Source organism: Rhincodon typus, chromosome 11 (genome assembly GCF_021869965.1).
Source record: "Rhincodon typus isolate 14 chromosome 11, sRhiTyp1.1, whole genome shotgun sequence".
NCBI classification, from domain to species: domain Eukaryota; kingdom Metazoa; phylum Chordata; class Chondrichthyes; order Orectolobiformes; family Rhincodontidae; genus Rhincodon; species Rhincodon typus.
The window spans coordinates 7,586,402-7,613,516 of record NC_063342.1 but is presented as its reverse complement, the minus strand read 5'-3'; the positions used below and the strand labels follow the sequence as shown (position 1 = coordinate 7,613,516).

The 27,115-nt window shown below is 43.1% G+C and overlaps 1 long non-coding RNA gene across 2 annotated transcripts in view; it reads right to left on the bottom strand.

Moving 5' to 3' along the window:
• Positions 1 to 27,115, bottom strand: part of LOC109918524 — a 166,738-nt gene that overhangs the window by 90,979 nt on the left and 48,644 nt on the right. Inside the window, exon 3 of one of the 2 annotated variants that reach the window (XR_007263251.1) lies at positions 17,031 to 17,446. The exons of the other annotated variant lie outside the window; for it this stretch is intronic. This is a non-coding gene — a long non-coding RNA (uncharacterized LOC109918524). Of the gene's footprint in view, positions 1 to 17,030; positions 17,447 to 27,115 lie in introns of those variants that run through there. 2 annotated transcript variants of the gene reach the window in all.

The following is a 27,115-nucleotide window of genomic DNA, read 5'->3' as shown; positions in this document are numbered from 1 at the left end:
TGAATGACGGAACAGTCTGGAGCAGCTGAATGGTCTCCTCCTATTCCTAAGGGGCTACCGGTTGATGGAGAGGGGTGGAGGAGTGCATCATAAGGCAACTCCACACCAGCATCACTGTAACTAGGCGCAGTAGCTGGGCTAGGATCCAGAACCCAATCACAAGGCAGTAATTGCAAAGGAATGCATCAAATGTACAACTAAGTTCGGAAGTGATCTTACAGAGTGCATGCCTCTGCTGGAATGTGAGAGAGACAGAGAGAGAGAGATCACTCCTTTTATAATCTTACAGATCTCTTTGGTGTATAGAGAGGCACCAGCCTACTGGTATTATTGTTAGATTATTCATCTAAAAACCCTGGTAATGATCTGGGGCTTGGGTTCAAACCCCAGCATGGCAGATGGTGGAGTTTGAATTTGATAATAATGATAGTTATGAAATGATTGTCCAGGAAAAACCCATCAACCACAGCAATGGGATGTGTCCAGAGAGCAGTCAGAAGTCAAACCCATTGCTGTGGGTCTGGTACAGATATGTAGGTCAGACCAGAAAAGGATCGCATCTTCATTCCTTAAAGGGCATTAGTGAACCAGATGGGTTTTTCCTGAAAGTAGCAAATGGTTCCATGGTCATCATGAGACTCCAAATTCCAGATATTTACTGAATCAACTTCCTCCATGTGCCATGGTGGAATTCAAACCAGAACATTAGCTGAGTTTCTGGATTAATAGGCTAACAACATCACTAAGTCATCACCTCCACTATTTGAACCAAAGTTCCCTTTAAATGATGCATGCATGTAGACATGCAGACATGCAGATCCTAAAGGGTCAGCACAGTGCAACAGACTATGGTGATTAAATGAAAGCTGTATAGAACATTGAGGTTATGTTGGATGGATGGGGTGAAGGTACAAATTGGCAATGAGCTCAACGAATGGCACAAACAGGAGAGAGGGGCTGAATGTCCTCCTTTTGTCCTTCCCTTATCCAGTCTACAGTGCTGGAAAGGCCTGAATGGTCTATTCCTGTGCTGTAATTTCTACAACAAGGAAAAGCATATACTAACTACAGTGTTGCATGATGGTACAGGAGCTCCACTTAAACAGCTTTTCTTCTATTATTAATTTGCAGGATGTGGACAAACACTGTGCACAGTGGCATTTCTTGGCAAGTCCCTTATTGTCTTTAGACATTTCATCATAGAATCCCTATAGTGTGGAAGCAGACCATTAGGCCCATTGAGTCCACACCACCCCTCCGAAGATCATCCCACCCAGACCACACCCCCATCCCAGCAACCCTGCATTTCCCACAGCTAACCCACCTAGCCTGCACATCCCTCGACACTACGGACAACGTAGCATGGCCAATCCACCCTAACCTGCTCATCTTTGGACTGTGGGCGGAAATCAAAGCACCTGAAGGAAACCCACAAGGGGAGAATGTGCAAGTTCCACATAGACAGTCGCCCGAGGGTGGAATCAAACCTGGGTCCTGGCGCTATGAGGTAATAGTGCTAACCACTGAGCCACCATGGAATCCTTGGTTTCTGGGCATTGGCAGATCATCCTACAGATTGATGACTTGGATGACTCAGTGGGAACTGCGTGTAGTGAGAAATGGAAAAGGCCAATCTCCATCTGAGATTAGAAGACTGTGGTGTCATCTCATTGAAATGGAAACAGATTCTGAGAGGGCTTGATAGGCTGAAAGGTTATTTACAATGAGTAGAATGAGAGGCGAGGGTTTCCAGTTTAAGGGGTCAGCCATTTAGGACAGCAACGACGTTTCTGCATTTGGCATATTGTGAAATTTTAGAAATTCTATACAACTTGCATTTGTATAGCACCTTTGATACAGCAAGCCATTCCAAAGTGGTAAGCAAGCATAATTGAAATGAAATGACTGAGACAGAAGAAAATGGAAATTGGAGGAGCAGATGACAAAAAGATTGGTCAAAGAGGTGAGATTTTGAGGAAGGTCATAGAGGAAGAGAGACAGAGACAGAGATGAGAAGTTGAAGGAGCTAATCTCAGATTTTTGGGCCCAGGCAGCTCGAAGTACAGCTGCCAACGACGGAGCAATTTAAATTGGGAATGGGAAGATTCCAAGAATTGGAGGAACACATAGATCTCAAAAGGCTGGAAGAGATTACAGCAATAGGGAGGAGTGAGGCCATGGGGAAAGATTGGATCGGAAAACATGGATAATCATTTCACAATGGAGGTGACAACAGAGGAAGCCAATGTAAGAAAGTAAACATGCTCTCTACCCTAGAGGGGTGAGGATGCTCAGTCATTGAGGAGGTTTAAATATGATTGTGACAGATTGTTTGGATATTAAGGCAACAAAGGGATTTGGGGATTGTTTGGAAAGGGGGAAAATATAGAACAGATTCAAGATGGCCTACATCTGATCCGATCTCTCATGTTTGTCAGGCTTACCCCTGCCACCTAGTACATTAGTACTGCTGCAGTTGGCCTCATACCTTAAGGAAGGGAGGGGCAAAGATTGTACAAAATTTGAAAAAAAGTAGCGTCTGATGAGGTGAAAGGTCATCAGCTCCTCAGAAAAAAACCTCCATATGCTTTTGGGAAAGAAGGGAAGGGGTAGAGGTTAAACCAATTTGGTTCAGTCATGGTCTCTCCCTCTCTCTGCACCTCTGACTTCGGGCGGGGGGGTGCAGAACTCATAAGCCATTTTCATGCATGGCCTCAACAAAAAGCAGGCTGTATAGATTCCACACTGAGTTCTCTCTGTAATATTGAATGCCTGTTCTGAAACATGAACAGGAAAGGGTTGAGAGAGAGAGAGAGAGAGAGAGAGAGGCAGAAAAAAAGTCCATACGCTTCCTATTACGAGGGGGCATAGTTTTAAAGTGAGTGGAGGTAGATGTAGGGGAGACGTCAGAGGTAGGTTCTTTACTCAGACTGTGGTCGGGGCGTGGAATGCATTGCCGGAGAGGGTAGTGGAGTCGGCCTCATTAGGGGTATTTAAGCGGCTATTAGATAGGCATATGGATGATAGTATAAGGTAGGGGTGGAGGTTAGATAGACCTTAGGATTAGGGTAAATGTTCGGCACAACATCGTGAGCCGAAGGGCCTGTACTGTGCTGTACTGTTCTATGTTCTATGCTCTCTTAAACTTTTTCTAACATCTTTAGAGACAGAGGGGGCAAATTATTTGGCCTATCCTGCCCGAGCCAGCCATCCAATCAAATGCTGCTCCTTAGCAGTGCAAATTATTTTTTAACACTGTGCACCCAGTTGCTCTTTGGAAAGTTAGTATGGAATTAGCTTCCAGAGCCTTGACTATGGGATCATAATAACTCACTGTGTAAATTTGAAAAAAAAATCTCATTTCCCCTAATGAGGAAATAAACATCTGTTGAAGGCTTTTTTGGCTGTGAGTTGCTGAGCATATGCCTTAATGAAGGGGAGTTCAGGAGACCCAAAGAGCTGAAAGAACATAAATAAACTTTAGGCAGCTGTGTGCAAAGATGAGACAGGACTCTATAGAAAGGGCTGGGCTCTGTTAGCTTTGTACAATCCTGTTGGATTGTGTCAAGGTCTCGTTGCCCTTTTCTTCCACCCCGTCCCCCTCCCCTCCCCCTTTCTGCTTTTTTTTTTCCCTCTCTCTTCTTCCGTCTGTCAGTCTGGTCGCTGGCTGGTACAGTCTTAAGCCAACGCAGGGTTACAGCGAACAGAGGGCTGCATTCATGAACAGATCAGGTTTATGTGAGAAACTGCACCACCCCTGCCCTCAATCTCCATATCAATCGTTAATAAAATGGCAACGGTGGGAGTGGGGGGGAGCACATGACCACATCAGTGGGGGGGGGAAGTCATGCGGAGTAACGTGTCCTTCACACACAAAAAAGAGAGAGAGAAAGAGAGAGAGAGAAAGGGGAGAAAAGACTGTGCTTTATTTGGGGTGCGTGGGAAATCACAATGGATAGCCCATCCATATTAGCCCCGAGCGGAGACCCGTCACTCGGTTTGGTTTCCGTCAGCCTTACCGGCAACACACAGATTGCAGACAGCTGGTGGTGAGTCAGAGCTGGGACACAATCTCCCAGCAATCTGTCGCTCTCGGCAAACACAGACAAAGATACAGCCGCGTCGTGAAAAGAAAAAGGAAGACCCCCTTCTCTATCTCTCTCTCTCTCTCTCCACCCTTCAGAGCTCCGCTGCAATTCCTAAGGTAAATAATTGAGAAACCGCTCCATCAAATGGCAAAATAAAAACTTACAATTGTTGTTCACGGGGGCATAATCAAGTCGGGATGAACAAAATGGGGCCCCCTGGCCAACAACTCTCCATCCTACCCCCTCCCCCTTCCCTCAGCATTAGCACCACACCTGGATCAATTCCAACACTTACTCGCGCCCTGCATTCTAATAAATGAGCAGGGACAAAAAAAAACAAAAATGCATCATTATAGCACCTTTCATAACCGCCAGATGTCTGAAAGCACTTCACAGACACTGTTGCAACACGACAATCCGGTTTTTGTGATGTTGACTGTGGGGTACTCAGTCCCAAGCGATTATCCTTTTTTGAAATAGTGGCCATGGGATCTTTTGTTCCAACCCAAAAAAGAGCAAGCAGAGCTTCAACAGGGAAGACAGAACCTCCAACAACACAGCATTCTACTGCAAGTCTCAAATTCTGTACAAACTCCTCAAATGGGGCTTGAACCCACAACTTTCAGACTCAAGGGTTGTAGTTAAACTGAAATGGAGTACGCAAATCTAGAAACGCAGGAGGGGATTCTTTTTTTTCTGATGAGAGTGATTTATATTGGATGCTTCAGCAAACATACCCTCTCTATGTCTTCATCAAAGGCTTGAAGGTCTGTGGACAAAATATGGAATCATAGATTGGCTGCACCACACATCATTCATTTTGACCCCTTTTCAAAGGAAAGGCATGTTGACATTGGAGGCAATCCAGAGAAGGCTCACTGAGTTGTTTGCAGGTATAGAGGATCTGTTATGTCGGGAGACGTTCAGTAGGTTAGGCCAGTATTCATTGGAGTTTTGAGGAATAAGAAGTGGCCTTATTGAAACAGACAAGACAATGGAAAGGTCGTTTCCCCTTGTGGCAGAGTCTGGGACAAGAGGGCATCAACTCAGAATAAGGAGTTGCCTATTTAAGGCAGCGATAAGGAGCAAATTCTTCTGACAGAGAGTGGTCAATCTGTGGAAATCATTACCATAGAAGGTTGTCAAAGCTGGGTCTTTAAGTATACTTAAAGATACTTGAGATAAACATGTTTTTAATCAGTAACAGAATCGAGGGTTAGGACAAAAAGGCAGGAAAGTGGAGTTGAGGATGATCGGATCAACCATGATCTCATTGAATGAAATCATAGATACCACAGAATTCCGACAGTGCAGAAAGAGGCCATTCAGCCCATCAAGACCATACCGACATCTGAAGAGCATCCCACCCAGACCCAGCATCCTCCCACCCTATTTCCTATGACTAACCCACCTAGCTTGCACATCCCTTTACACTAAAGGGCAATTTAGCATGGCCAATCCACCCAACCTGCACATCTTCAGACTGTAGGAAGAAACCGGAGCACCCAGAGGAAACCCACGCAGACACGGGGAGAATATGCAAACTCCACACAGACAGTCAGCCAAGTGTGGAATTGAACCTGGGTCCCTGGCTTTGTGATGCAGCAGTGCTAAGACTGTGCTATTGTGATGTATGGTATAGCACCATGGTACAGCAAACTCAATGGTCTGAATGGCCTGCTTCTGCTCCCACGTCTTACAGTCACCTATTTGACCCTTGGCCTCTGCGTTGGCTTCCTAATGCAGCAATTCACTAATGCCACTCCACTGGCTGTTCCCTGCTCCTACTTTCAGACACTGTTCCTTTTGGGAAGCCTTGGTTGACCGTACCTACCACATGCTCTCAGGAACCACATTCCAGATCATAACTGCATGCTGAGCAAGGAAAAAAAAATTCCTTGGGTCTCCATAACTATGTTTGCTCGTTACCTTAAATTTGGCTTCCTGGTTCTCAACCCTTCCACCAATGAGAACACATTCCTTTGATGTACTCTCTCTGGACTCCTGTGATTTTGGTCACCATGATCAAATCTCCTCACACCATTCTCTCCCACAAAGAGCAAAGCCCAACTCTCCCACCTTTCTACTCAACCAAATAAATCTAAATAACTAAGTAAATCACGTAACTCAGACAAAAATAAATGAAGGACTAACAGGAGTGCACGTAGATCTAGATTAAGTTTCACTCTGCTCTAAAACAAAACATAAAAATAGAGTTGCACTGTGATCAAGCTCCACAAGATATATGCACAAACTAACAGATTGAAAACAATACCATCTTGAAAATAATCTTTATCCAGACACACTGGGTCACTGGATGACCAGTCAAAAAGCCAAAGATCCTCCCCCTCCTCTTTTGCTCTCTCTAGCTTAAGGATTATATCCCCTGTTGAGCTGATTAACTCTCTAGATGCTTGGGGATTGAGACTGGAATCTTCTTGATCTATCGTTCAGCAATACAAGGCTGTAAGACCATCTGGCAGAACTAAAAACCAAAACACCCAAAGAGGAGCACCTCACCCTATAATCTGTAAGAGAACGGTCAAAAGTGGTGTAACCTGCCTTACAGCAACTTCTAGTGGTTAAATAAAATAAATCTCTGACACTCATCTTAAAATCAACAAGTAACAATTTATTTATCTAACTGTAACAAATTAGCCAAACTACTAAGAAACCAAATAAATCCCTTCTAACTACTAACTATTCCCATATAAAGCAAGATGCTAATGGTATGCTGTTCCAATAAATAAAACCCCACCAACATATAAAAAAAAAGTAGAATTTAGTTTCTTGAACTTACAGCCATGTTACATGTCTTCCGGAATGTTCTGTGCCTTCACTGTTGTTTCTTCCGGAAGGAATGTTAACTAGGTGTGCTGTCAGTACCATTGTTATTTAGATGGTGTTTTCTCTAAGACATTGAGGAGTCTATGAGAGACAGTGATTCTCTCTTGAGAGTTGAGGGCCATTAGCTTTGGCAGATAGCAGATAGCTCTGGGGCTTTGTCCGACTGCCCACTTCACTTTGTGCCCTTGATGACATATCAATATTACTTACAATAGGATTGGTCCTATGTTATCAAAACCATCATATTTAAATTCAATAGGTTTTTGGTATCTAACTGCCTGGTTCAAATTGATTGGCTAAATTCAAAAGCCTGTTGTCTTGGTTAAAAAAAAACTGCTGTTTGGCCTGCTTAGTGTACGACCTTTCAATATAAACGTTTCAAATTAGGCACTTTGTGTGTACCTGCAAACTTTCAAGCTGCTGCTCAATGAAATCCATTTTAAATCTCTAAGCATAGAAAAAGCACATCATCCTTTAAAGGGACCATGCAATGCTTTCCCCGTTAGCATTTTCCAAACAAAAAATTCTAACTTCCTGTCTCCCAATTACTCTACCTAACTTCACAACACCTTCCCCGTTGAGAAAAAATGAACCATCATTATGAAAAGATAGTTTCATTTATTAAAAAACTGAATTCCATTATATTACTAGATCCATGGCCCACTATCTAGTGTTACACATTTTATACTAACTCTAAATATATACACACATATATATATAAAACATTGAATACTATCATTTCTATCTTCTATAAGCATTTTTCTTTTAAACTTGCGAAAAAGCATCTACAATGATATTTTCACAAACCGCAACATGCACATTCATGTAACATGAGACTCCAATGAAATAATCTGGTGTTTGTGTCCTTAAATCTTTCCAGCAGTATCAAACAATTATGATAAGTGTACACAATCATCTCTGATGCATTATTTGCAACGTAATCATTAAAATGTTGTAAGGCAATTACCAAACTCAATAACTTCTTCAATGCTTGAATATTTTTTTCTGGTGGACATTGAGATTTTTTGAAAAATAACTGATTAGCCTTTCAATTCCACAATCATCCTCTTGTAACAACACAGCTCCAACACCTACATCATTTGTGTCAATGGTTTCAAAAAATTTGGTGTGGCTAAAACTGGTGTGGTAGTTAACACTGCTTTTAAATTCTCAAATACCTCCTGGCATTGGTTTGTCCACCGAAATTTTGTGTTCTCTTTTAACAAATCTGTCAACGATGCCACCATGCTACTTAAGTGGGTACAGATTTCCTGTAGAATCTGTTCAATCCTAAAAATCATGGCGCTTCCTTATTCAAGGACGGTCTTGGAAATTCCTCGATGGCCTTCATCTTCACATTCCTTGGTGTCATCCGTCCGTGTCCGATGTTGTGCCCTAAGAAAGTCACTTTCAACTTCGCAAATTATGTTTTTGCCAAGTTTATGGCCCACTTTGCCTCCCGGAGTCAAAGAGCTCTGCCAAATGCTCTATGCAATCGTTCCACAAATGACTAAAGATCACTAAGTCATCTGTATAAACGGCACAATTACTAAAGCTTGCCATAACTCTGTTCATAAGCCTTTGACAGGTGAATGGTGAGTTTTTCATTCCAAAGGGCATTACTTTAAATTGATATGACCCATTTGGGGTTACAAAAGCAGAAACTTCTTTTGCTCTCTCTGACAAAGGTACTTGACAATAACCGCGAAATAAGTCCAACTTTGTGACGAAAGTGGCTTGTCCTACTTTTTCCACACAGTCCTCCAGGCTTGGAATTGGGTATGAGTCAGATTGGTCACAGTGTTGACATTCTGATAATCTACGCAAAATCATTGAGTACCATCAGGTTTGGGAACCAACACGATCAGCAAAATCCACTCGCTTTGACTCATCTTTATGATGCCTTCTTGGAATATCACTTCCAATTCCTTCTGATCCTGTCTGCTTTGAGAGGATTAAGCCCGTAGGGGTGTTGTTTTATTGGAACAACATTCCTTATATCAACCTCATGTACTGTGGCATTAGTCCTCCCCATTCTATTTCTACATAGGTCCTCATAGTGCTGTAACAAGTCTTTCAATTCAGTTCTCTGTTCCTGGAACAAATAGCTCACTATCCTCTCCCATTCTTTAAGGACTTCTTCATTATTTAATTGATTCTGAGGCATATCAAAATTCAAATCATCTGGTTTTGATTCCTTACTCTGAGTGGCAGTAACCCAATATCTGTTTCTTCGGTTCACTTTCCTGGTCATAGTAAAGTTTCAGCATGTTCATATGACAAATTTTTTTCCTATCTGGCATCTTTAACAGATAATTTACCTGATTTAACTTCTTCTCAATCTGACAGGGACCATTAAACCTTGCTTTGAAGGGATCTCCTACCAAAAGGTAACAGCACCAATACTTTATTCTCAAGGGCAAACGTACAAATTTGAGATTTCTTATCTGATTCTGCTTCATTTGATGCTGTGCTACATTCAAATGTTGTCTAGCTTATTCACCTACTCTGTTTAATCTTTCTCTCACCTCAGATACATAATCCAACTGTGAGATCTCTGACTTCAAACCTATCAACTTTTCCTTAATTAATTTTAAAGGCCCTCTTACTTCGTGTGCGAATATCAATTCAAATGGAGTAAACTGAGTTGATTCATTTGGAGCGTTTCTAATAGCAAATATTATAAACAGGATAACTTTATCCCAATCATTTGGATAATCCTGGCAATGTCTTTAGGGTGTGATGCCACCTTTCCAATGCTCCCTGGGATTCAGGACGGTATGCACTTGATTTAAAGTATTGGATACCATGATAAAGTATCCATGATCTCCTTAAATAATTTGGCAGTAAAATTGGTCCCTTGGTCTGACTCAATCTCCCTGGGTAGTCCATAACGGGTAAAGAAAGCAAGCAATTCTTCCACCACCTTTTTTGCCCCAACATTCCGTACTGGAATAGCCTTCGGAAACCTGGTAGACACATCCATCATGGTGAGCAAAGACTGGCTCCCACTTTTGGTTTTAGGGAGAGGACCAACAGAATCAATTATAACCCGTGTAAAAGGTTCTTCAAATGTGGGAACTGGCATCAAAGGCCCTAGTTTTATTCCTGCCTGTGGCTTTCCTACCGTCTGACACATGTGATAGGTACGGCAAAATTCAACCACATCTTTATGGAATCCAGGCCAATAGAAATGCTTCTGTATCTTAGCCTAGATGACCTTCTACAGGTAATTTATGTGCTACCCGCAATACTTCCTGTCTGTAGGCAACATGATCTAGTGAACTTCCGCCTATTTGTCCTCTGCACTAACCTGCCAAGGTCTCCATTTCCACCTTAACATTTAATCCTTAGGTAACATCATTCTGGAATACACTCAGATCCTTCATCTTTCTCTTTGGTTTTCCCTTCTTGCTTTAACTTATGGCTGTGGGATCTTGTCACCACACAGTCCGGAAAAGTTCCCTGGTTTTCTTTTGGCTTTTCCACTACATCACTGCCACCTGTGATCCAGCTACATCGTTTCCAAGAATAAATTGTATTCCTGCAATAGCCAATTTTTCCATTGCTCCCACTATCACTTCCCCAGTCTTGACTGGACTTTCTAGCCTCATCTTACACGAGGGAACACTTCTCCTCTCTCCAAGTACTCCACAGATTACCACTCTCTCGGGCAATATTTCTGAAGGAGTACAAATAGTTTCATCTCTTACTAAAAGAGACAGACTAGCTCCCATATCACTCAATATTTTAACTTCTTTACCTACCACCCCTGTTCTACCTGAGTAAACCTTACCCATGCAGGTGAAGTCTTTGAAAATATCAGGCACTATCTTACTGTCCAGCCCATGACTAGGCTGTGTGTTCTCCTGCAGCTCCTTGACTTCTCTTGGGATTTACTTCATTATCTCAACTAATTCCATTGGTTCATCCTCTTTAACCACATCCTTTTTCCCAATGTCTTTCTTAACCCACCAGCACTGTGACAGTGTGTGTCCCATCTTATTGCAGCAAAAACACCTGAGGTCTTTCACCTCTTTTCCACCCTCTTGGGTTTCTTTTTTCACATGTCGTAAACTGTTCCCAGCGTGATCTGCTTTTTGTTTTTCATTGAAGGATCTCCCTCCTTCACAATTTCTATCCGTCACGGAATGAAATTGCTGTCAGAAGCTAGATTTCAACTTTTGCGCAAATGCGTATTCATCTGCCATCTCTGCGGCTCTTCTCGCTGTTTTAACTTTGTTCCTCAACATTAGTTCTTATCACTTCTGGAGGTGAATTTTTAAACTCTCCCAGCAGAATAATATTTCACGTCTTTTTTATCTTTAGTGCTCAGCCATCTATCAAAGTTGCTCTGTTTAATTCTTTCAAACTCGACATAAGTCTGACCTGGTTCCTTTCTTACATTTTGAACCATTGTCTCTATGCTTTTGGTACCAATGTGTAGACACTCAAAATGGCCTGTTTTACTTCTTCATATTCTCCTGACACCTTCTCTGACAGCACTGCAAACACCTCACTAGCCCTGCCTACCAACTTGGTCTGAATTAACATTATCCACACGGTCTGTGCCCAGCTCATCTGTTTATCCAATTTCTCAAAGGAAATGAAAAAAAGCTTCTACATCTTTTTCATTGAATTTTGGTAATGTTTGGGCATATTTGTATAGATCCCTACTAGACTATTTGCTACAATGAGTTTGTTCTTCATCACTTCTATCTTGTGCTTTTACCTCTGTCACTTTAGTCTTTTTGCTTCCAGGTCCAACATCATCTTTACCAACTCCAACATTCTTTCCATTTCTTTCTCTTCAGCTAGAATTCTTCTTTCTGTTTCTTTCTCTTCGGCTGGAACTCTTCTTTCCCCTTCTTTCTTGCTCTTTTTCTTGTTGTTCTGCTGGGAAGTGTCTTCCCCTTTCTTTGGCCTCTGACTCCAGTTGTCTCGATTGCAATTTAATTTATTCTAACTCTACTGCACTTGACTGTTTCTCTGATATAACTAAATGCTTTACCAACTTTGTTACAATTTCAGCTTTCTTCTTGTCCCTAGTTAAACCCCACTTTTAGCCTGTCTGCTAATTATAAAAGTGTCAACTTTTTCTGTCTTTCTCAACTTTCTTGGCAAATTTGGGAAACATCTTCGACCCCCCAGAACCTCTTTAGCAATGTTAAGAGCCATTTCCCCACTTTTGGATTTAACCAACAACACGCAACTGGAATTAAACAGATTTTCCAGTTCTCACTTAAGTTTTATTTAAAAATCTAGGACACTAATCCCCAAGTCTGTTTAAATCTGTTGGGACCTTTTGTACCCCAAATCTGTCCAAACCTGTTCAAATCTTGGACGAGCCCCCAATCTGTTACAAAGCAGAGGTTGACCCCCCCATCCGCTTTGAGAACTAAAAACCGAAACACCCAAGGAGGAGCACCTCACCCTATAATCTGTGAAAGAAGTGTGAAAGAAGTGTGAAAAATGGTGTAACCTACCTTTCAGTGGTTAAGTAAACTAAATCCCTGACGCTCATTTTAAAAATCAACAAGTAACAATTTAGTTATCTAACTCTAACAGTGAACAAATTAACCAAACTATTAACAAACCAAATAAATCCCTTCTCACTCCTAACTATTCCTAAATAAAGCAACATTCTATTGGTATGCTGTTCCAATAAATACAAGCCCCATATATATGTATTAAAAAAAAGAGAATTTGGTCTCTCGAACTTACTGCCAGGTTACATGTCTTCTGGAATGTTCTGTGCCTTCTCCGTTGCTTCTTCAGTCAGGAATGTTAACTAGTTGTGCTGTCGGTACCATTGTTATTTGGACGGTGCTTTCTCTAAGACATTGAGGAGGCTGTGAGAGACAGTGATTTTCTCTTGAGATATGAGGGCCATTAGCTTTGGCAGATGGCAGCTAGCTCTGGGGTTTTGTACAACTGCCCCCTTTTTACATTCTCGACGACACATGACAATTTCTTACAATAGGATTGGTCCTATGTTGTCAAAACTATCAGATTTTAAATTTAGTAGGTTTTTAGTATCTAAGTCAGGAACAAAGACAAAGTTGCTGGAAAAGCTCAGCAGGTCTGGCAGCATCTGTGGAGGAGAAAACAGAGTTAACGTTTCCGGTCCGGTGACCATTCCTCAGAACGTTCTGAGGAAGGGTCACTGGACCCGAAACGTTAACTCTGTTTTCTCCTCCACAGATGTTGCCAGACCTGCTGAGCTTTTCCAGCAACTTTGTTTTTGTTTCTGATTTACAGCATCCGCAGTTCTTTTGGTCTTTATTTAGTATCTAAGTGCCTGGTTCAAATTGATTGGTTAAATTCAAAAACCTGTTGTCTTGGTAAAAAAAAACTGCTGCTTGGCCTGCTAACTATACAGCCTTCAATTTGGGTGCTCTCTGTGTACCTGCTAACTTTCAAGCTGCTGCTCACAGACATCCATTTTAAAAGAAAAAGCACATGATCTTTTAAAGGGACCATGCGAAGCTTTCCCCCCTAGCATTGTACAAACACCAAATTCTAACTTCCTGCCTCCCAATCCACAAGTACTCTACCCAACTTCGCAACACAAAAGACATGGAAGCAGAATGAGGCCATTTAGCCCATCGTGTCTGCTCCACCATTCAATGAGATCATGGCTGATCTGCTAATCCTGATCTCCACTTTCCTGCCTTTTTCCCCTAATTCTTGATTTCCTTACTGATTAAAAATCTTTCTATCTTAGCCTTGAATATTTGTAATCAGCCACCCTTTACAGTCCTCTACAGTAATGAGTTCCACGGATTGACTATCCAGAGAGAATTCAAGTTCTCTTTGAGCTACTGTTAATAGCTTATTTAATGGTTATGATCTGACTGAGTTAAAAGAAAACAAGCTCCAAATTACCATCAATAGTTTGTTTGCTGCTCCTTGAACCTTCTTGCAATGCCATTGTGCTGTGTGTAGGCAGTGATTGTACTGTAGCTGTGTATGTTTCAGATTTATCTGTGGTAGACCAGTACTCTCACCCTTGAAGGTCTTTTGGTCTTTCATGAATGTTGGCATTGTCAGATGGGCCAGCATTTGTTGTCCAACTCTAATTACCTTTGAGAAGGTGGTTGTGAGCTGCCTTCCTTAAACCTCTGGAGTCGGCATGGTGCAGGGACACCCACCGTTTGGAGGTCCAAGCCCCACTCCAGCGTTTTGAGCGCCAAATATTGTTTACATTCTATCAGTGCATCATGGGAAATATGCTTTTAGATGCAAGGCCCTCTCTCTATCCTCTTAGGTCAATGTAAAAGATTCCATGGCAGTTAGTTAGATGTGAAGCAGTGGAGTTTTTTCCACTATCCTGAAGCCAACGTTTAGCCCTCAAGCAACACCGAAACACAGATCATCTAGTCGTTATTACCTGCTGGGTGGGTGCTTGCGGTGTGCAAATGAGCTGCCGGATTACCTACATTGCAACAATGCTCATACTTTTAAAAAAAAACTTAATTGGTAAGAAAGTACTTTGGTACATCGTGGGGTTGCGAACATAGAAAGGCAAGAGCTTCTTTTTTTGTTCAATTTACTGTCTTATAAAGGCACCTTGTGTAAAGAAAGAAAGGATTAAGGATAGAAATGCCTTCACTGAGCTCTCAGACTTTCCTTCCAGCCATAGCTGATCTCCTACAAGATTTTAATGTATGAAGTATCTTAACTTCACACAATTTTATACACCTCTATCAACCCATAGCTTTCTCCTCCCAAAGGAGAATAACTCCAGCTTTTCTGGTTTATTCTTGTATCTATAATCCCTCAGCCCATTCTAGTCAATTTATTCTCACCATTCTCAAATATCTTCACAATCTTAAGCTTCCTTGACTCCTGCAGAGGAAGAAAGTCAGTCTGTACTCTCTGGGCAGTATACAATGTTTGCTTTTGTTAACCGATTTGGAGGTCCCCAAATGCCTCAACAGGCAAAGTAACAAAGTGGCCCATACTGACTTAGCTGATGTCAAGCGGAAGTCCCTCGGAAAGTTGACCTCAGTACCAATGGAGAAGAAGAAGGAATCGTCATCCAGGGCTCCCATTCTGCATGGCGATCATATTTAGAAAGTCTGGATTTTGTCCGAGATGATTATGCTTGAAACTGTAGTACCCTACAGTCAAGTAGCCTACCAACATTTACTGCACCTTCTACAGGAAAAAATCTCAGTGGCCAGAGATCTGCTCCTCAGCAAAATGGCACTGCCTTGAGGAAGGAAGGCAGGAGACAACGGACAACATGAATGACTAAATCTATGTTCGTTTGCTCTTATGATTGTTAATATACGAGCATTTGTACAGATGAAATAAAGGCAGCAATTGCTGGAGAAACTCAGCAGGTCTGGCAGCATCTGTGGAGACAGAAACAGAGTCAACGTTTCGAGTCCGGTATGACTCTGCCTCAGAGGTACAGACCATAGATAAATTAAAACTTTAACTCAGATTCTCTCTCCACAGCTGCTCCTAAACCCACTGAGTTTCTCCAGCATTTTCTGCTTTAGTTTGAGATTTCCAGCATCTGCAGTATTTTGCTTTTACATTTGTGGGATTTGTGAGTATATGCCTATTTGTGTGTAGTGTGCTTCAATATCTGCACAATTATGAGCATGTTTGCATTTTCACTTTCAGATATCCATTTTTGCTTGGGTTTTGTGCATAGGTGTGTGTGTGTGTGTGTGTGCACGCGCGCGTCCACTCTCATGTTTCTGTGCTGGTATAAGAAGGTGTAGGGATGATGGTCCCTTATGTGGAAAGTGTAGATATTTTCTATACCAACCTTTCAGAGGCATTCTAACACACTCAACAGCGGGTAGGATTTGAACCCAGGCCTTCTGACCCAGAGTTAGGGACACTGCCACTGTACCACAAAAGCCCACTGGGGCAGATGTGTGGTGGGCGATTTCCTTAGACAAAGACTTTGTACATTCAGTCTTATCATCAGCAACACTTCAGAAGGTGCTGAACTGTAAGAGCAGGATATAAAGACAGAAAGTTCACGTCCACTGCTATTCGCACATGATTAAACAATACACATTACCCCACCTGGCGGCCTGATCAAATTTAGGATCCACCATTCTTTCCCATGAAATTTGAACGAAACGCCTCTCATGCTGAATTTTGGGAACAAAGTCACCAGATTCAGACCTGATGTTTTATTTTCTTTATCTTCCTTTCTCCCCTCTTGAAGATGCTGACCCAGGGCGGTTGCATTGGCACTAACAAAACTTCACCCAAAAACTCCTCCTTCATTGGTTTCCCTGGGCACCTGGCTATTTGACAGTGAAACCCCAACCCTCTGAAACACTACTGTTCCAATCCTGGCTCCCTGTCCATTACCGACCCATCCTCACCATCATTAATGGCCCTACCTACAGCCTCCTCAGCTAAACTTCTGGAATTTTGTCTTCACCCCTCCTTTAAGAATCTTCCCAATATGGTTTTGGCCATGGCTTAGGTCACCGATCTGAATATTTCCTACTTGGTATCAGCATTCATTTGATTAAGCTGAAATTAATTGCCTTGTTACATGGAGATAGTAAGAACTGCCGATGCTGGAGTCAGATATAACACAGTGTGGAGCTGGAGGAATACAGCAGGCCAGGCAGCATCAGAGGAGCAGGAAAGCTGATGTTACGTCAGCTTTTCTACTCCTCCGATGCTGCCAGGCCTGCTGTGTTCCTCCAGTTCCACCCTGTGTTACACCTGCCTTGATACATGCTTGTTTTCATGAAAACATTACAGTCCTCAGCCAGCACAGTCCCAAGAAAGCTGGAGGAACAGCACCTTACTTTCCAAATAGGTACCTTATAGCCCTTCAGGGCAACTTCAGAGCATGAACACTACCATCTATTTAGGGAGAAAGCAGGACCAGGGTAGTGAGTTCGATGATCAGCCGTGGTCATATTGAATGACGATGCAGGCTTGAAGGGCTGAATGGCCTACTCCTGCTCCTATTTCCTATGTTTCTGTTTGTATGTTTCACCTCACTTTCATATCTCTGTATTCTGTGGCTTTGTTTGTGAAGATGCGGAGGTACCGGCGTTGGACTGGGGTGGACAAGGTTAAAAATCACATGACACCAGGTTATAGCCCATCAGGTTTATTTGAAAACACAAGCTTTCGGAGTCACTCTCCTTCTTCAGGTGCCCATGTGACAGGAAGCAAAAAGACACAGAATTTTTAAGTAAAAGATCAAAGGGTCTTACAACTGATGCAAATTAAACAGACCTAAGATGCTGTTAAATCTTTAATCAGTTAGAAAGGAGATGCAGGTTTCAATTTGTTATTCAGATAAGGAGGAACACGACGGACACCTGAAATTGTTGAACGACGCCCTCATAAGAACAGAAAATGATGCTCAACTCATCAGTTCCAACTGCCAGTTCCAATGTGCCACAGCAGAAAACCATCATGTCCTCCTCAGAGGATGGACCAATCGGGTACCCTTCGTCGTCCAGTACTTCCCGGGAGTGGAGAAACTACGCCATGCTCTTCACAGCCTTCAACACATTAATGATGACAATGAGCACCTCACCAAGATCTTGCCCACAGCTCCACTTTTCGCTTTCAAACAACCGCCAAACCTTAACCAGACCATTGTTTGCAGCAAACTACCCAGCCTTCAGGACAACATCGACCACGAAACCACGCAACCCTGCCACGGCAACCTCTGCATGACATATCAGATCATCGACATGGACACTACCATGACACATGGGAGCACCATCCACCACATGCACGGCAGATACTCATGTGACTTGGCCAACGTTGTCTATCTCATATGCTGCAAGGATGCCCTGAGGCATGGCACGTTGTGGAGACCGTGCAGGTGCTATGACAATGGATCATTGGACGCCATGCAACAACCACCAGACAGGAATGTTCCCTCCCAGTGGGGGAACACTTCAGCGGTCAAGGACATTCGTCCTCTGATTTTTGGATAAACGGCCTCCAAGGCAGACTTTGGGATACACAACAAATGCAGAGTCACTGAGCAGAGGGTGGTAGCCAAGTTCCTGTACCCATGAGGACGGCCTCAACAGGGATCTTAGGTTCATGGCGCACTACAGGTGGCCTCACCACTCTATGCACTCACATACACGCGCGCACACACACACACACACTCAAAAAGCACACAATTTGTAGACAGTCAGTCAATGTGGTATTTTATAAATTCCTACGTTAGAAAAAAAAAGACTCCAAGTCAAAACACAAACAGATTCTAAGCAGGAACTGAAAGAGCTGCGGATGCCGTGAATCAGGTACAAAAACAAAGTTGCTGGAAAAGCTCAGCAGATCTTAGCAGCATCTGTGAAGGAAAAAACAGAGCTTCCCTCTGAGGAAGGGTCACCGGACCCGAAACGTTATCTCTACTTTCTCCTTCACAGATGCTGCCAGACCTGCTGAGCTTTTCCAGCAACTTTGTTTTTGTACCTGATTCTAAGCAGGGCCTCACACCTAAAACCCATTGTCTGACCTGAGATACCACTTCTTCTTCTTCACACTGATAAAACCTTCACTTGTCTCTGGGTAGAAATTCAGGGATTTTCATATTAACGAATTGAAACCTGCATCTCCTTTCCTAACTGATTAAAGATTTAACAGCATCTTAGGTCTGTTCAATTCGCATCAGTTGTCTGACCCTTTGATCTTTTACTGAAAAACTCTGTCCTTTTGCTTCCCCTCCCGCGAGCATCTGAAGAAGGAAAGAGACTCCAAAAGCTTGTGTTTTTAGATAAACCTGTTGGACTATAACAACCTGGTGTCGTTTTATTTGCGAAGCCCAAGATGCAACACCTAGACGTGGACTCTACTCAAGAAGGTGAATAGCTCCGAATTTATCAAGGTGCTAATGGAAAGAGTCTTGCCTTTAAAGGTGGCTATCATTGGCCTTGGAAGAGATTAGTCACAACACCACTGTGTTCTGAAACTACTCAGAAGTAGCCCAGTGATTTTTTTTCAGTGCATGTTGGCATCTTTCAATACAAGTGAAGTTATTAAAATGCTTTCAGAAGAGCAGAGATTATTCAGTACTAGCCCTGAACCAACAACAATCCACACAATTTATGCATTTATAAAGCACCTTTAACATGATACTATTAATCATAGAATAGAATCCCTACAGTGTGGAAACAGGCCCATCGGCCCAACAAGTCCACACTGACCCTCAGAGCACCCACCCAAACCCATCCTGCTATAACCCACCTAATCTATACATCCCTGAACACTATGGGCAATTTAGCATAGCCAATCCACCTAGCCTGCACATCTTTGGACTGTGGGAGGAAACCGGAGCACCCAGAGGAAACCCAAACAGACACGGGGAGAATGTGCAAACTCCACACAGACAGTTGCCCAAGGGTGGAATTGAACCGGGGTCCCTGGCACTGTGAGGCAGCAATGCTAACCACTGTGTCACCATGCCGCCCCTAAATATGTCCCAGCTCTTTGCAGAAATACCTGGTGGGCTATTCTCACAGTGTAGAACCACTTTGTAAAGCAGACAAAATTCGCCACGTGCACAGACATTAGACTGGATGACCATGAGCTTGGTTGGAATGGGGGTTTTAAGGAGTATCATAAAGAAGGGGACAGAGAGTTGGAGTGGTAGTGAACTGAAAGCACAGCCAGCAATAAGGGAGTAAAAGAAATTAGGGACACACAAAAATTAGAAGAGTAGAGAGATCACAGATATGTTATGGCACAGAAGGAGGCCATTATGCCCATCATGCCTGCCTGACTTATTAACTGAGCATCATTTCCCAGTGCCAATCTCTTGTTTTTCCCCCATACCCTTGCACATTATGTTTATCCAAATAATCATCCAGTGGCCTCCTGAACATCTCAATTGATACTGGAGACTAATAGTGGATAGTGGACAGTGGAGAGATTTGAAGTCAGTCATAGACTAGAATCCCAACAGTGTGGAAGCAGCCCATTTAGCCCATTGAGTCCTCACTGACCCTCTGAAGACCATCCCACCCTACGCTATATTCCCCATGACAAACCCACATAACCTGCACATCTTTGGACAACGGAAGGAAACCAGAGCACCACACAGACACAGGGACAATGTGAAAACCCCACAGGCAGTCACCTGAGGCAGGAATCAAACCCAGGTCCCTAGCGCTGTCAGGCAACAGTGCTAACCTTTGAGCCACCATACCACCCTAACAGCAAGGCTGAAAATATTAGAGCCAAGACACTGCCAAATCAGGGTCCAATGTGGGTCAGCAAGCACAAGGATGGGTGGGCTATAGGAATGATAGTATAACAGAACTTGGCATAAGTAGGATTTATGTAGCAGAGTTTTGAATGCATGGATGATTATGCAGGGTGTCTATCTCTTGTATGTTTTATAAAAACTGAAAGAACTGCAGATGCTGTAAATCAGGAACAAAAACAGAAGTTCCTGGAAAAGCTCAGCAGGTCTGGCAGCATTTGTGAAGAAAAAGTCAGAGTTAACGTTTCGGGTCCGGTGACCCTTCCTCAGAACTCAGAACTGGACCCGAAATGTTAACTCTATTTTTCTCTTCACAGATGCTGCCAGACCTACTGAGCTTTTCCAACAGCTTCTGATTTGGTTCTGTACGTTTTATCTCTAATTCCTCCTGAAATCATCAAGCCTATCCTCATTGTGACACCTAGCAAAAGTGTTTCTTCCATCTCATCCACACTAAACCACTGTTCATTTCATCCCATTTCCTGGCCTCCATTTTAGTGGATGTTGCAAATGGCTCCTTATTCCAGATTCTGTTCTCCTTCCTTTCAAAACTGTTATCACCACATCGTCTTCAAAAACTCGGTCTGTCCTTGCAAAATCCAAGGCCTTGACGGTGTTTCTATCTCCCAAAACTAGGCCTGACTTCCTCCAACACGAAAACAACCCTGACCAAACTTGTGCATAATATACAGACCTACAAATCTGAGGCAGAAGCAGACCATTCAGCCCCTCGAGCTTTCTCCATTCATTAAGATCATGGCTGATCTGTTTGTGTTTCAAATTCCGGATAACCTTTGATTCCTCTTCCGAACAAGAATCTACTTCCACCTCAAAAATATTCAATGACCTCAACTCCACCACCTTTTTACATAGAATACCTACAGTGGGGAAACAGGCCATTCGGCCCAACAAGTCTACACTCCCCCTCCGAAGAGCACCTCATCCTGACCCATTTCCCCATGTCTAACCCAAACATCCCTGGGCACTACGGGCAATTTAGCATGGCCAATCTCTCAACACACTTGCTCCACTGCTGATGGCCATCTTCAGCTATCTATATCCCACTGTGTGGAGTTTCAGACCTAAAGCCCTTTGCTTATTCATCTCAATTGCCCTCCTATCCCCTAATTTTCTTTTATGACATGTTCTTTGATGAGTGTCTTATTCTTTTGCTTACACCTGTCAGTAAAGAATATTGAAACCTTTGTTCCATTTTATAGTTATCATTACAAACACAAACACCCATTTAAAGTGAATATTATGCAGAACGCCTCTCTTTAAATGTGATGAAATTCTTAATGACTATAAGTGTCTGAGGAGTGATGTGAGCAACAGCACCATTTCTTTCAGATTGTCTGTGTCAGTCAGTGAGAGACATGTGAAGACGTGTTAGCAAGGAAGCACAGCACCTTATCATATTTCACAGAAACATCTTGAAACTCTTTACATGTGGTGAATTACCAACCAGACCATACACAGCTATGACATTCTATTTGACACTGAGCTGAAATTGTGCATTATCATCTCTGCAATTATGTCTATCTTCCACCTTGCTTCAACTGGTCCCGAATACCCCATCCCGGCATCTGGAGACAACTATTTTAGCTCTCTTTGATTTCCACTTTGTACCCAACACAAACTGGAGCTCTTCCAAAACTGATGCCATAGCCTCAGGCCGATTCACTTCTGTGTGTCCAATTTTAAAATTCCCATTCTTGTTTTCCAACACGGCCATGGATCACCCCTCCCTATATCTCTAATCCTAGATTAGGATTATTTACATTAGAAAGACAGAGGTTGAGGGGGAACCTGATTGAGGTCTACAAAATCATGAGAGGGATAGACAGGGTGGATAGCAAGATGCTTTTTCCCAGAGTAGGGGACTCAATTACTAGGGGTCATGATCTCAAGGGGAGAGGGGAAAAGTTTAAGGGAGATATGTGTGGAAAGTTCTTTACGCAGAGGGTGGTGGGTGCCTGTAACGCGTTGCCAGCGGAGGTGGTAGAGGCAGGCACGATAGCGTCATTTAAGATGTATCTAGACAGATACATGAATGGGCAGGGAGCAGAGAGATACAGAACCTTGGAAAATAGGCAACAGGTTTAGATAGAGGATCTGGATCGGTGCAGGCTTGGAGGGCCGAAGGGCCTGTTCCTGTGCTGTAATTTTCTTTGTTCTTTGTAATCTCCTCCAGTTCTACAATCATACAAGACCCCTGTTTTCTTCTAATTCTGGCCTCCTTAGTGCATCTTCTTGGCCATCAAAGAGTCACTGATTTGTTCCAATGCAGTAGGAGGCCTCTTGCCCAAAGGTATCTGCAGCAACCCTTCAAATGGGTAGCTCAATTAGTGTCACTTCTCCCTAAAACCCTGTGGGTTACTCCTTTTCAAATAACTATTGAATTCCCTTCTTAAATGCTTCGATTAAACCTGCTTCTGCCACACATGCTGACAAAGCATTCTGGACTCTAAGTGACTGTGAAAAGGTTTTTCTTCATGCAACTTTTGGTACTTATAGGAATTACTTCAAAACTGTGCCTTCAGCTCCAAAATGTCCTACAGAACCCGGACTTTTTCCAAAACTCGAAGGGCAGCGGTGATCTAGTAGTAATGACACTGGACTTGTAATTCAGGGAGCCAGGATAATGGTGTGGGGAAGTGGGTTTGAATTCAATAAAAAGGAAATCTGGAATTAATTGCTAGTCCAATGGCAACCATATACTGATTGTCAATTGTCATAAAAAACCCATCTGGTTCAGTAATGTCCTTTAGGGAAGGAAATCTGCCATCCTGGTCTGGTACATAAGTAACACCAGATGCACAGCAATGTGACTGATTCTCAACTGCCCTCTGAAATAGCCCAGCAAGACACTAAGTTGTATCAAACTTCAATAAAATCTAGGGACAGGAATGAAAGTGTATGGGCCATCTGGCATCAACCTAGGCACTAGTGTTAACAACAACAAACACAGCCCTGTCTCCCCCGCAAACTCCTCCTTACTAACATCTGACAGCTCTTGCCAAAATTGGGAGAGTTGAGCTAAAATAGTCAAACTCAGAAAATCATACCTTACAAACAATGCCCTAGACACCACCATCACCATCCCAGCAGAGATGTACAGTCAGGACAGAGTTGTCGTCACAGTCCTTAGTATTGTCTCTGGATCCCATGAAATCTCACACCATCAAATACAGACTAGGAAATGACCAGCTGACTACAACCTACTGCTACTCTTGGCTGATGAATCAGGACTCCTCCAAGTTGAGCAACACTTGAAGGAAGCACTGAGGCTTGCAAGAACGGTGAATCTACTCTGGTTGGGACTTCAATGTCCACAACCAAGACTGGGTGGGCAGCACCACTACAGATGGAATCGGTGGGATCCTAAAGGACATGGGTGCTAGACTATGCCTGCGACAAGTGGTGAGCGAACCAACAAGACGGAAAAGCATGTTTGCTCTCTCCAATCTATCTGTTGCAGATGCATCAGTCCATTATAGCTTTAGTAGGAGTGACCACCACAGCGTTCAGCACTATTCACAACTCCTCAGATACTGATGTAGCCTGTAACCATATGCTGCAAGACTTAGACAACATTTAGGACTGGACTGATAAATAGCGACTGGCATGCATGCCAAACAAGTGCCAGCCAATCACCATTTTCACCAAGCAAACATCTAACCCATTGCCCCCCAATATTGAACAGCATTGGTCATTGCTGAGTCCCCACCATCAGCATTCTGGGGTTTGTCATTGGCTAGTGATAGAAATATGTTGGCTACAAAAGCTTGCTAGGTCAGAGACTGACAATCCTGCAATGGGTAAGCCAAGACCCGACTTCCCAGATTTGACCCACAAAGCACAAGTGTGATGGAGTACTGGATGCAGCTGTGACAACACTTGAAAAGCTTGGCACCATCCAAGACAAAGCAGCTTAATTGATTAACATCACCTTGAACATTTACTCCATTCACCACTGATGCCACTGGACGTACAGTGGCAACAGGCTCTGCACTGTGCCACTAAACCTCTTTCCAAAGCACCTTCCAAACACACAACCTCCCTGGTCTCGAAAGACAAAGGCAGCAGGTGCACCCCCAGCTGTAAGTTCCCTTCACACCATCGTGATGTGGAATTACATCACCACTCCTTCGCCATCATGGGAGTAAAAAATAAAACCGCTGAATTCAGTCCTTAACATCAGTGTGGGTACACCTCCCTTGAAACTGAGCAGATCACCCGCCACTTTCTCAAGGGCAATGGGTAACAAGTGTTGGCCCGGGCAGTGATGCAAACGTTGGCGAAAGGATCAAAAAAAAAAGGTGGCATTCACAGTCAATCCATACCCAATGCTCGAGATATGCATGTAGGCAGCCTGAGTCAAGGCAAACTGAGTCTTGTCCTTGTGTGCCTTGCAATGTTAAGACAGCCACCTACACTCCACCACCATGAGATCAGTTAGCAGTGCAGAAACTGCACTTGGAGCTCTGCAAGCAGTATGACTCAATGCTAGATCTCTATGCACTCAGAGCATCAGGGGAGCTCAGTTCCTGATTCACTGGCTGCACTAAGATGTGCAGATTTTTTTTTTCACAGAAGAATAATTCTCTCATAAATACCTTGCTGTGTGCTAGCAGCCCATATGGAAATGGTTAGCGTCAAAGCTGCATGTAAAAGTGTTGGACCTATGCCAGCCAGGAATCGCAGTTAGGCATTTACTTTATTAAATCCCCAGTCATGCAGCAGGCTTAAAGGGACAGTCACAGCAGGGGTGGGGGCAATAAAATTGTGCAAACCTTTGTCTGAATTGCCCACAAGCGTCCCCGCTCCCCTTCTGAGACTGTTGACTTTCACTGGAAGGTAATGTCTAGAAGGACCCCTTCCAAAACAAATAATCTGCCGCCAATTACCAATTTCGCTGGCACAAATGGGCCAGCTGTATCATGGCGTGCATCCACTGTCATTGGCAAAATTCGGCACCACATGAGGGGAAAACTGGATTGCAATTAAGAGCAAGGTTTGGCTGAGGCTAACTTGCCACGAAGATTGGTCTCCTTTAAGCCTTCGATGTAACTGGATAGGCAAGAAAATATAAGCTCGACACTTGAGACTGCTCCATAGTCCAGGATCATGTGCCAGTTTGACAGTAAATTGTAATGAGCCATCTGAGATCATTGACATTGTGCCCAGTTCTCCTTTTCAGAAAAGTCCTATTGCACTATATAATATTTGATATCTCTCATTTCATCAACATGTTCAAAGTTGATTACCTCCTCGGTTGACTTGCTGTTGTTTGTGGGATCTTGCTGTCTGTAAGGTTACCACACTTACCTGCACAACTATACTCCATGCTCATCTTCTGAAGCACAGCAGTCAAGGGCAGCGATAAAGATAGTGCTGGCTGAGCGGCCATCTTTCAGTAACACAACTGTCAGTTACCTCACCGGTCAAACAATCACAAAGGGAGATGGAAGACGCTCAGACTGATCAAAATCCCAATGGAGAGACATTACATGTAAACTGATGGGAGCCAGACAAATGTCCTCGGATCCAGTACATGGCCAAAAGGAAGAAACTGCCTGGTAGAAGCGTCCAGGATACTGCACAAAAGATACTACCTCTTCTGAATAGAAAGTGAATTCCTGATTTATAAATCTAGGCCACTACGGGAATGAAGTACTTGTGCCACTATAGCATCTGTCATCCAGGGAAGAAATTCAGGAGATTAAGCTTCAACCAGATAATGTGATCAACCAACAAGGTCTACAAGAAAGTGACATTCTCCACGAAGGATAGCCAAAACATGAAATATCTTCCAGCAAAGAAGTGATCGGCACCAGGTCAGCAGTCCTCAAACAAGGGACCTATTATTCTTTCAAGTCCAAAGAGAGTGCGCTCTGAGAAATGGGTGAACTGTCTAGACCCACTGCATTTGTAAAGTCAAGGTCTTGGGGGAGCTGGAACAGATGGTACAGTAGAAAAAGTAATGTAGTCATATACACGAGTCTACAATGGGCTAACGATGGGAACTAAGAGCTCGGGGGGAGATGCTATGCAAAGTAATGGCTCTGAAGGGGTTAATGTTCATGTTGTATTGGCTCTACCTATTCTATTGATATCACACACAGTCTGTATGTAGAGTCCAGTTCTACACTAGCATACAGAAGGAGAAGATATATCTGTAGCAGCTCCCTATAGTCCTAGTAATTATGTCTGACCAAACATACTTACTGTTATTGTGCAATAGACCTTATTATCCAAGAACAGTCCATTCCCACAGATATGCTACAGCGGCATCTCTCCCAAATGCATTCCGTACTTCACCTCTTGCACCTTTTCCCTTTCCTTCTCTTCCTTTGCCTGTCTCTCTCTCTCTCTCTCTATGTCACTCACTCTGTCTCTGTCCTTCTTGCTTCCTCACTTCCATTCTCTCTCTCCCCTGCCTTCTCTCTCTCTCCCTGTCTTCCTTTCACTCTCATTTGCTCTCTCTATGTCTGTCTCTTACTCACTTGGCATAATTTTAACATTTATCACCAGATCGAAAATAGGTGAGAGCCTCCAATTTGCTATCAGTCAAAATTAAAATTATCCCCACTGCATGTCTCTCATAATCTCTTTTTCTCCCTTCAACTATATCTTACTCTATCTACTTGACTTTCCCACTCTCCAATTGCAAGAAATACTAGAGATTCAAATTACTCTCAACAAAGCAAAGGCAATAATTACAGCTCTCAACCATTCCATTCATAACTAAACTCAACTGATTAATAGTTAACAGAACTATAGATTGCCTGGAAATTCCATGCAGGATTCCTGGGATGAAACCAGTCTCATCTTCCTAGATAGTAGGAACTGCAGATGCTGGAGAATCCGAGACAACAAGGTGCAGAGCTGGATGAACACAGCAGGCCAAGCAGCATCACAGGAGCAGAAAGGCTGACGTTTC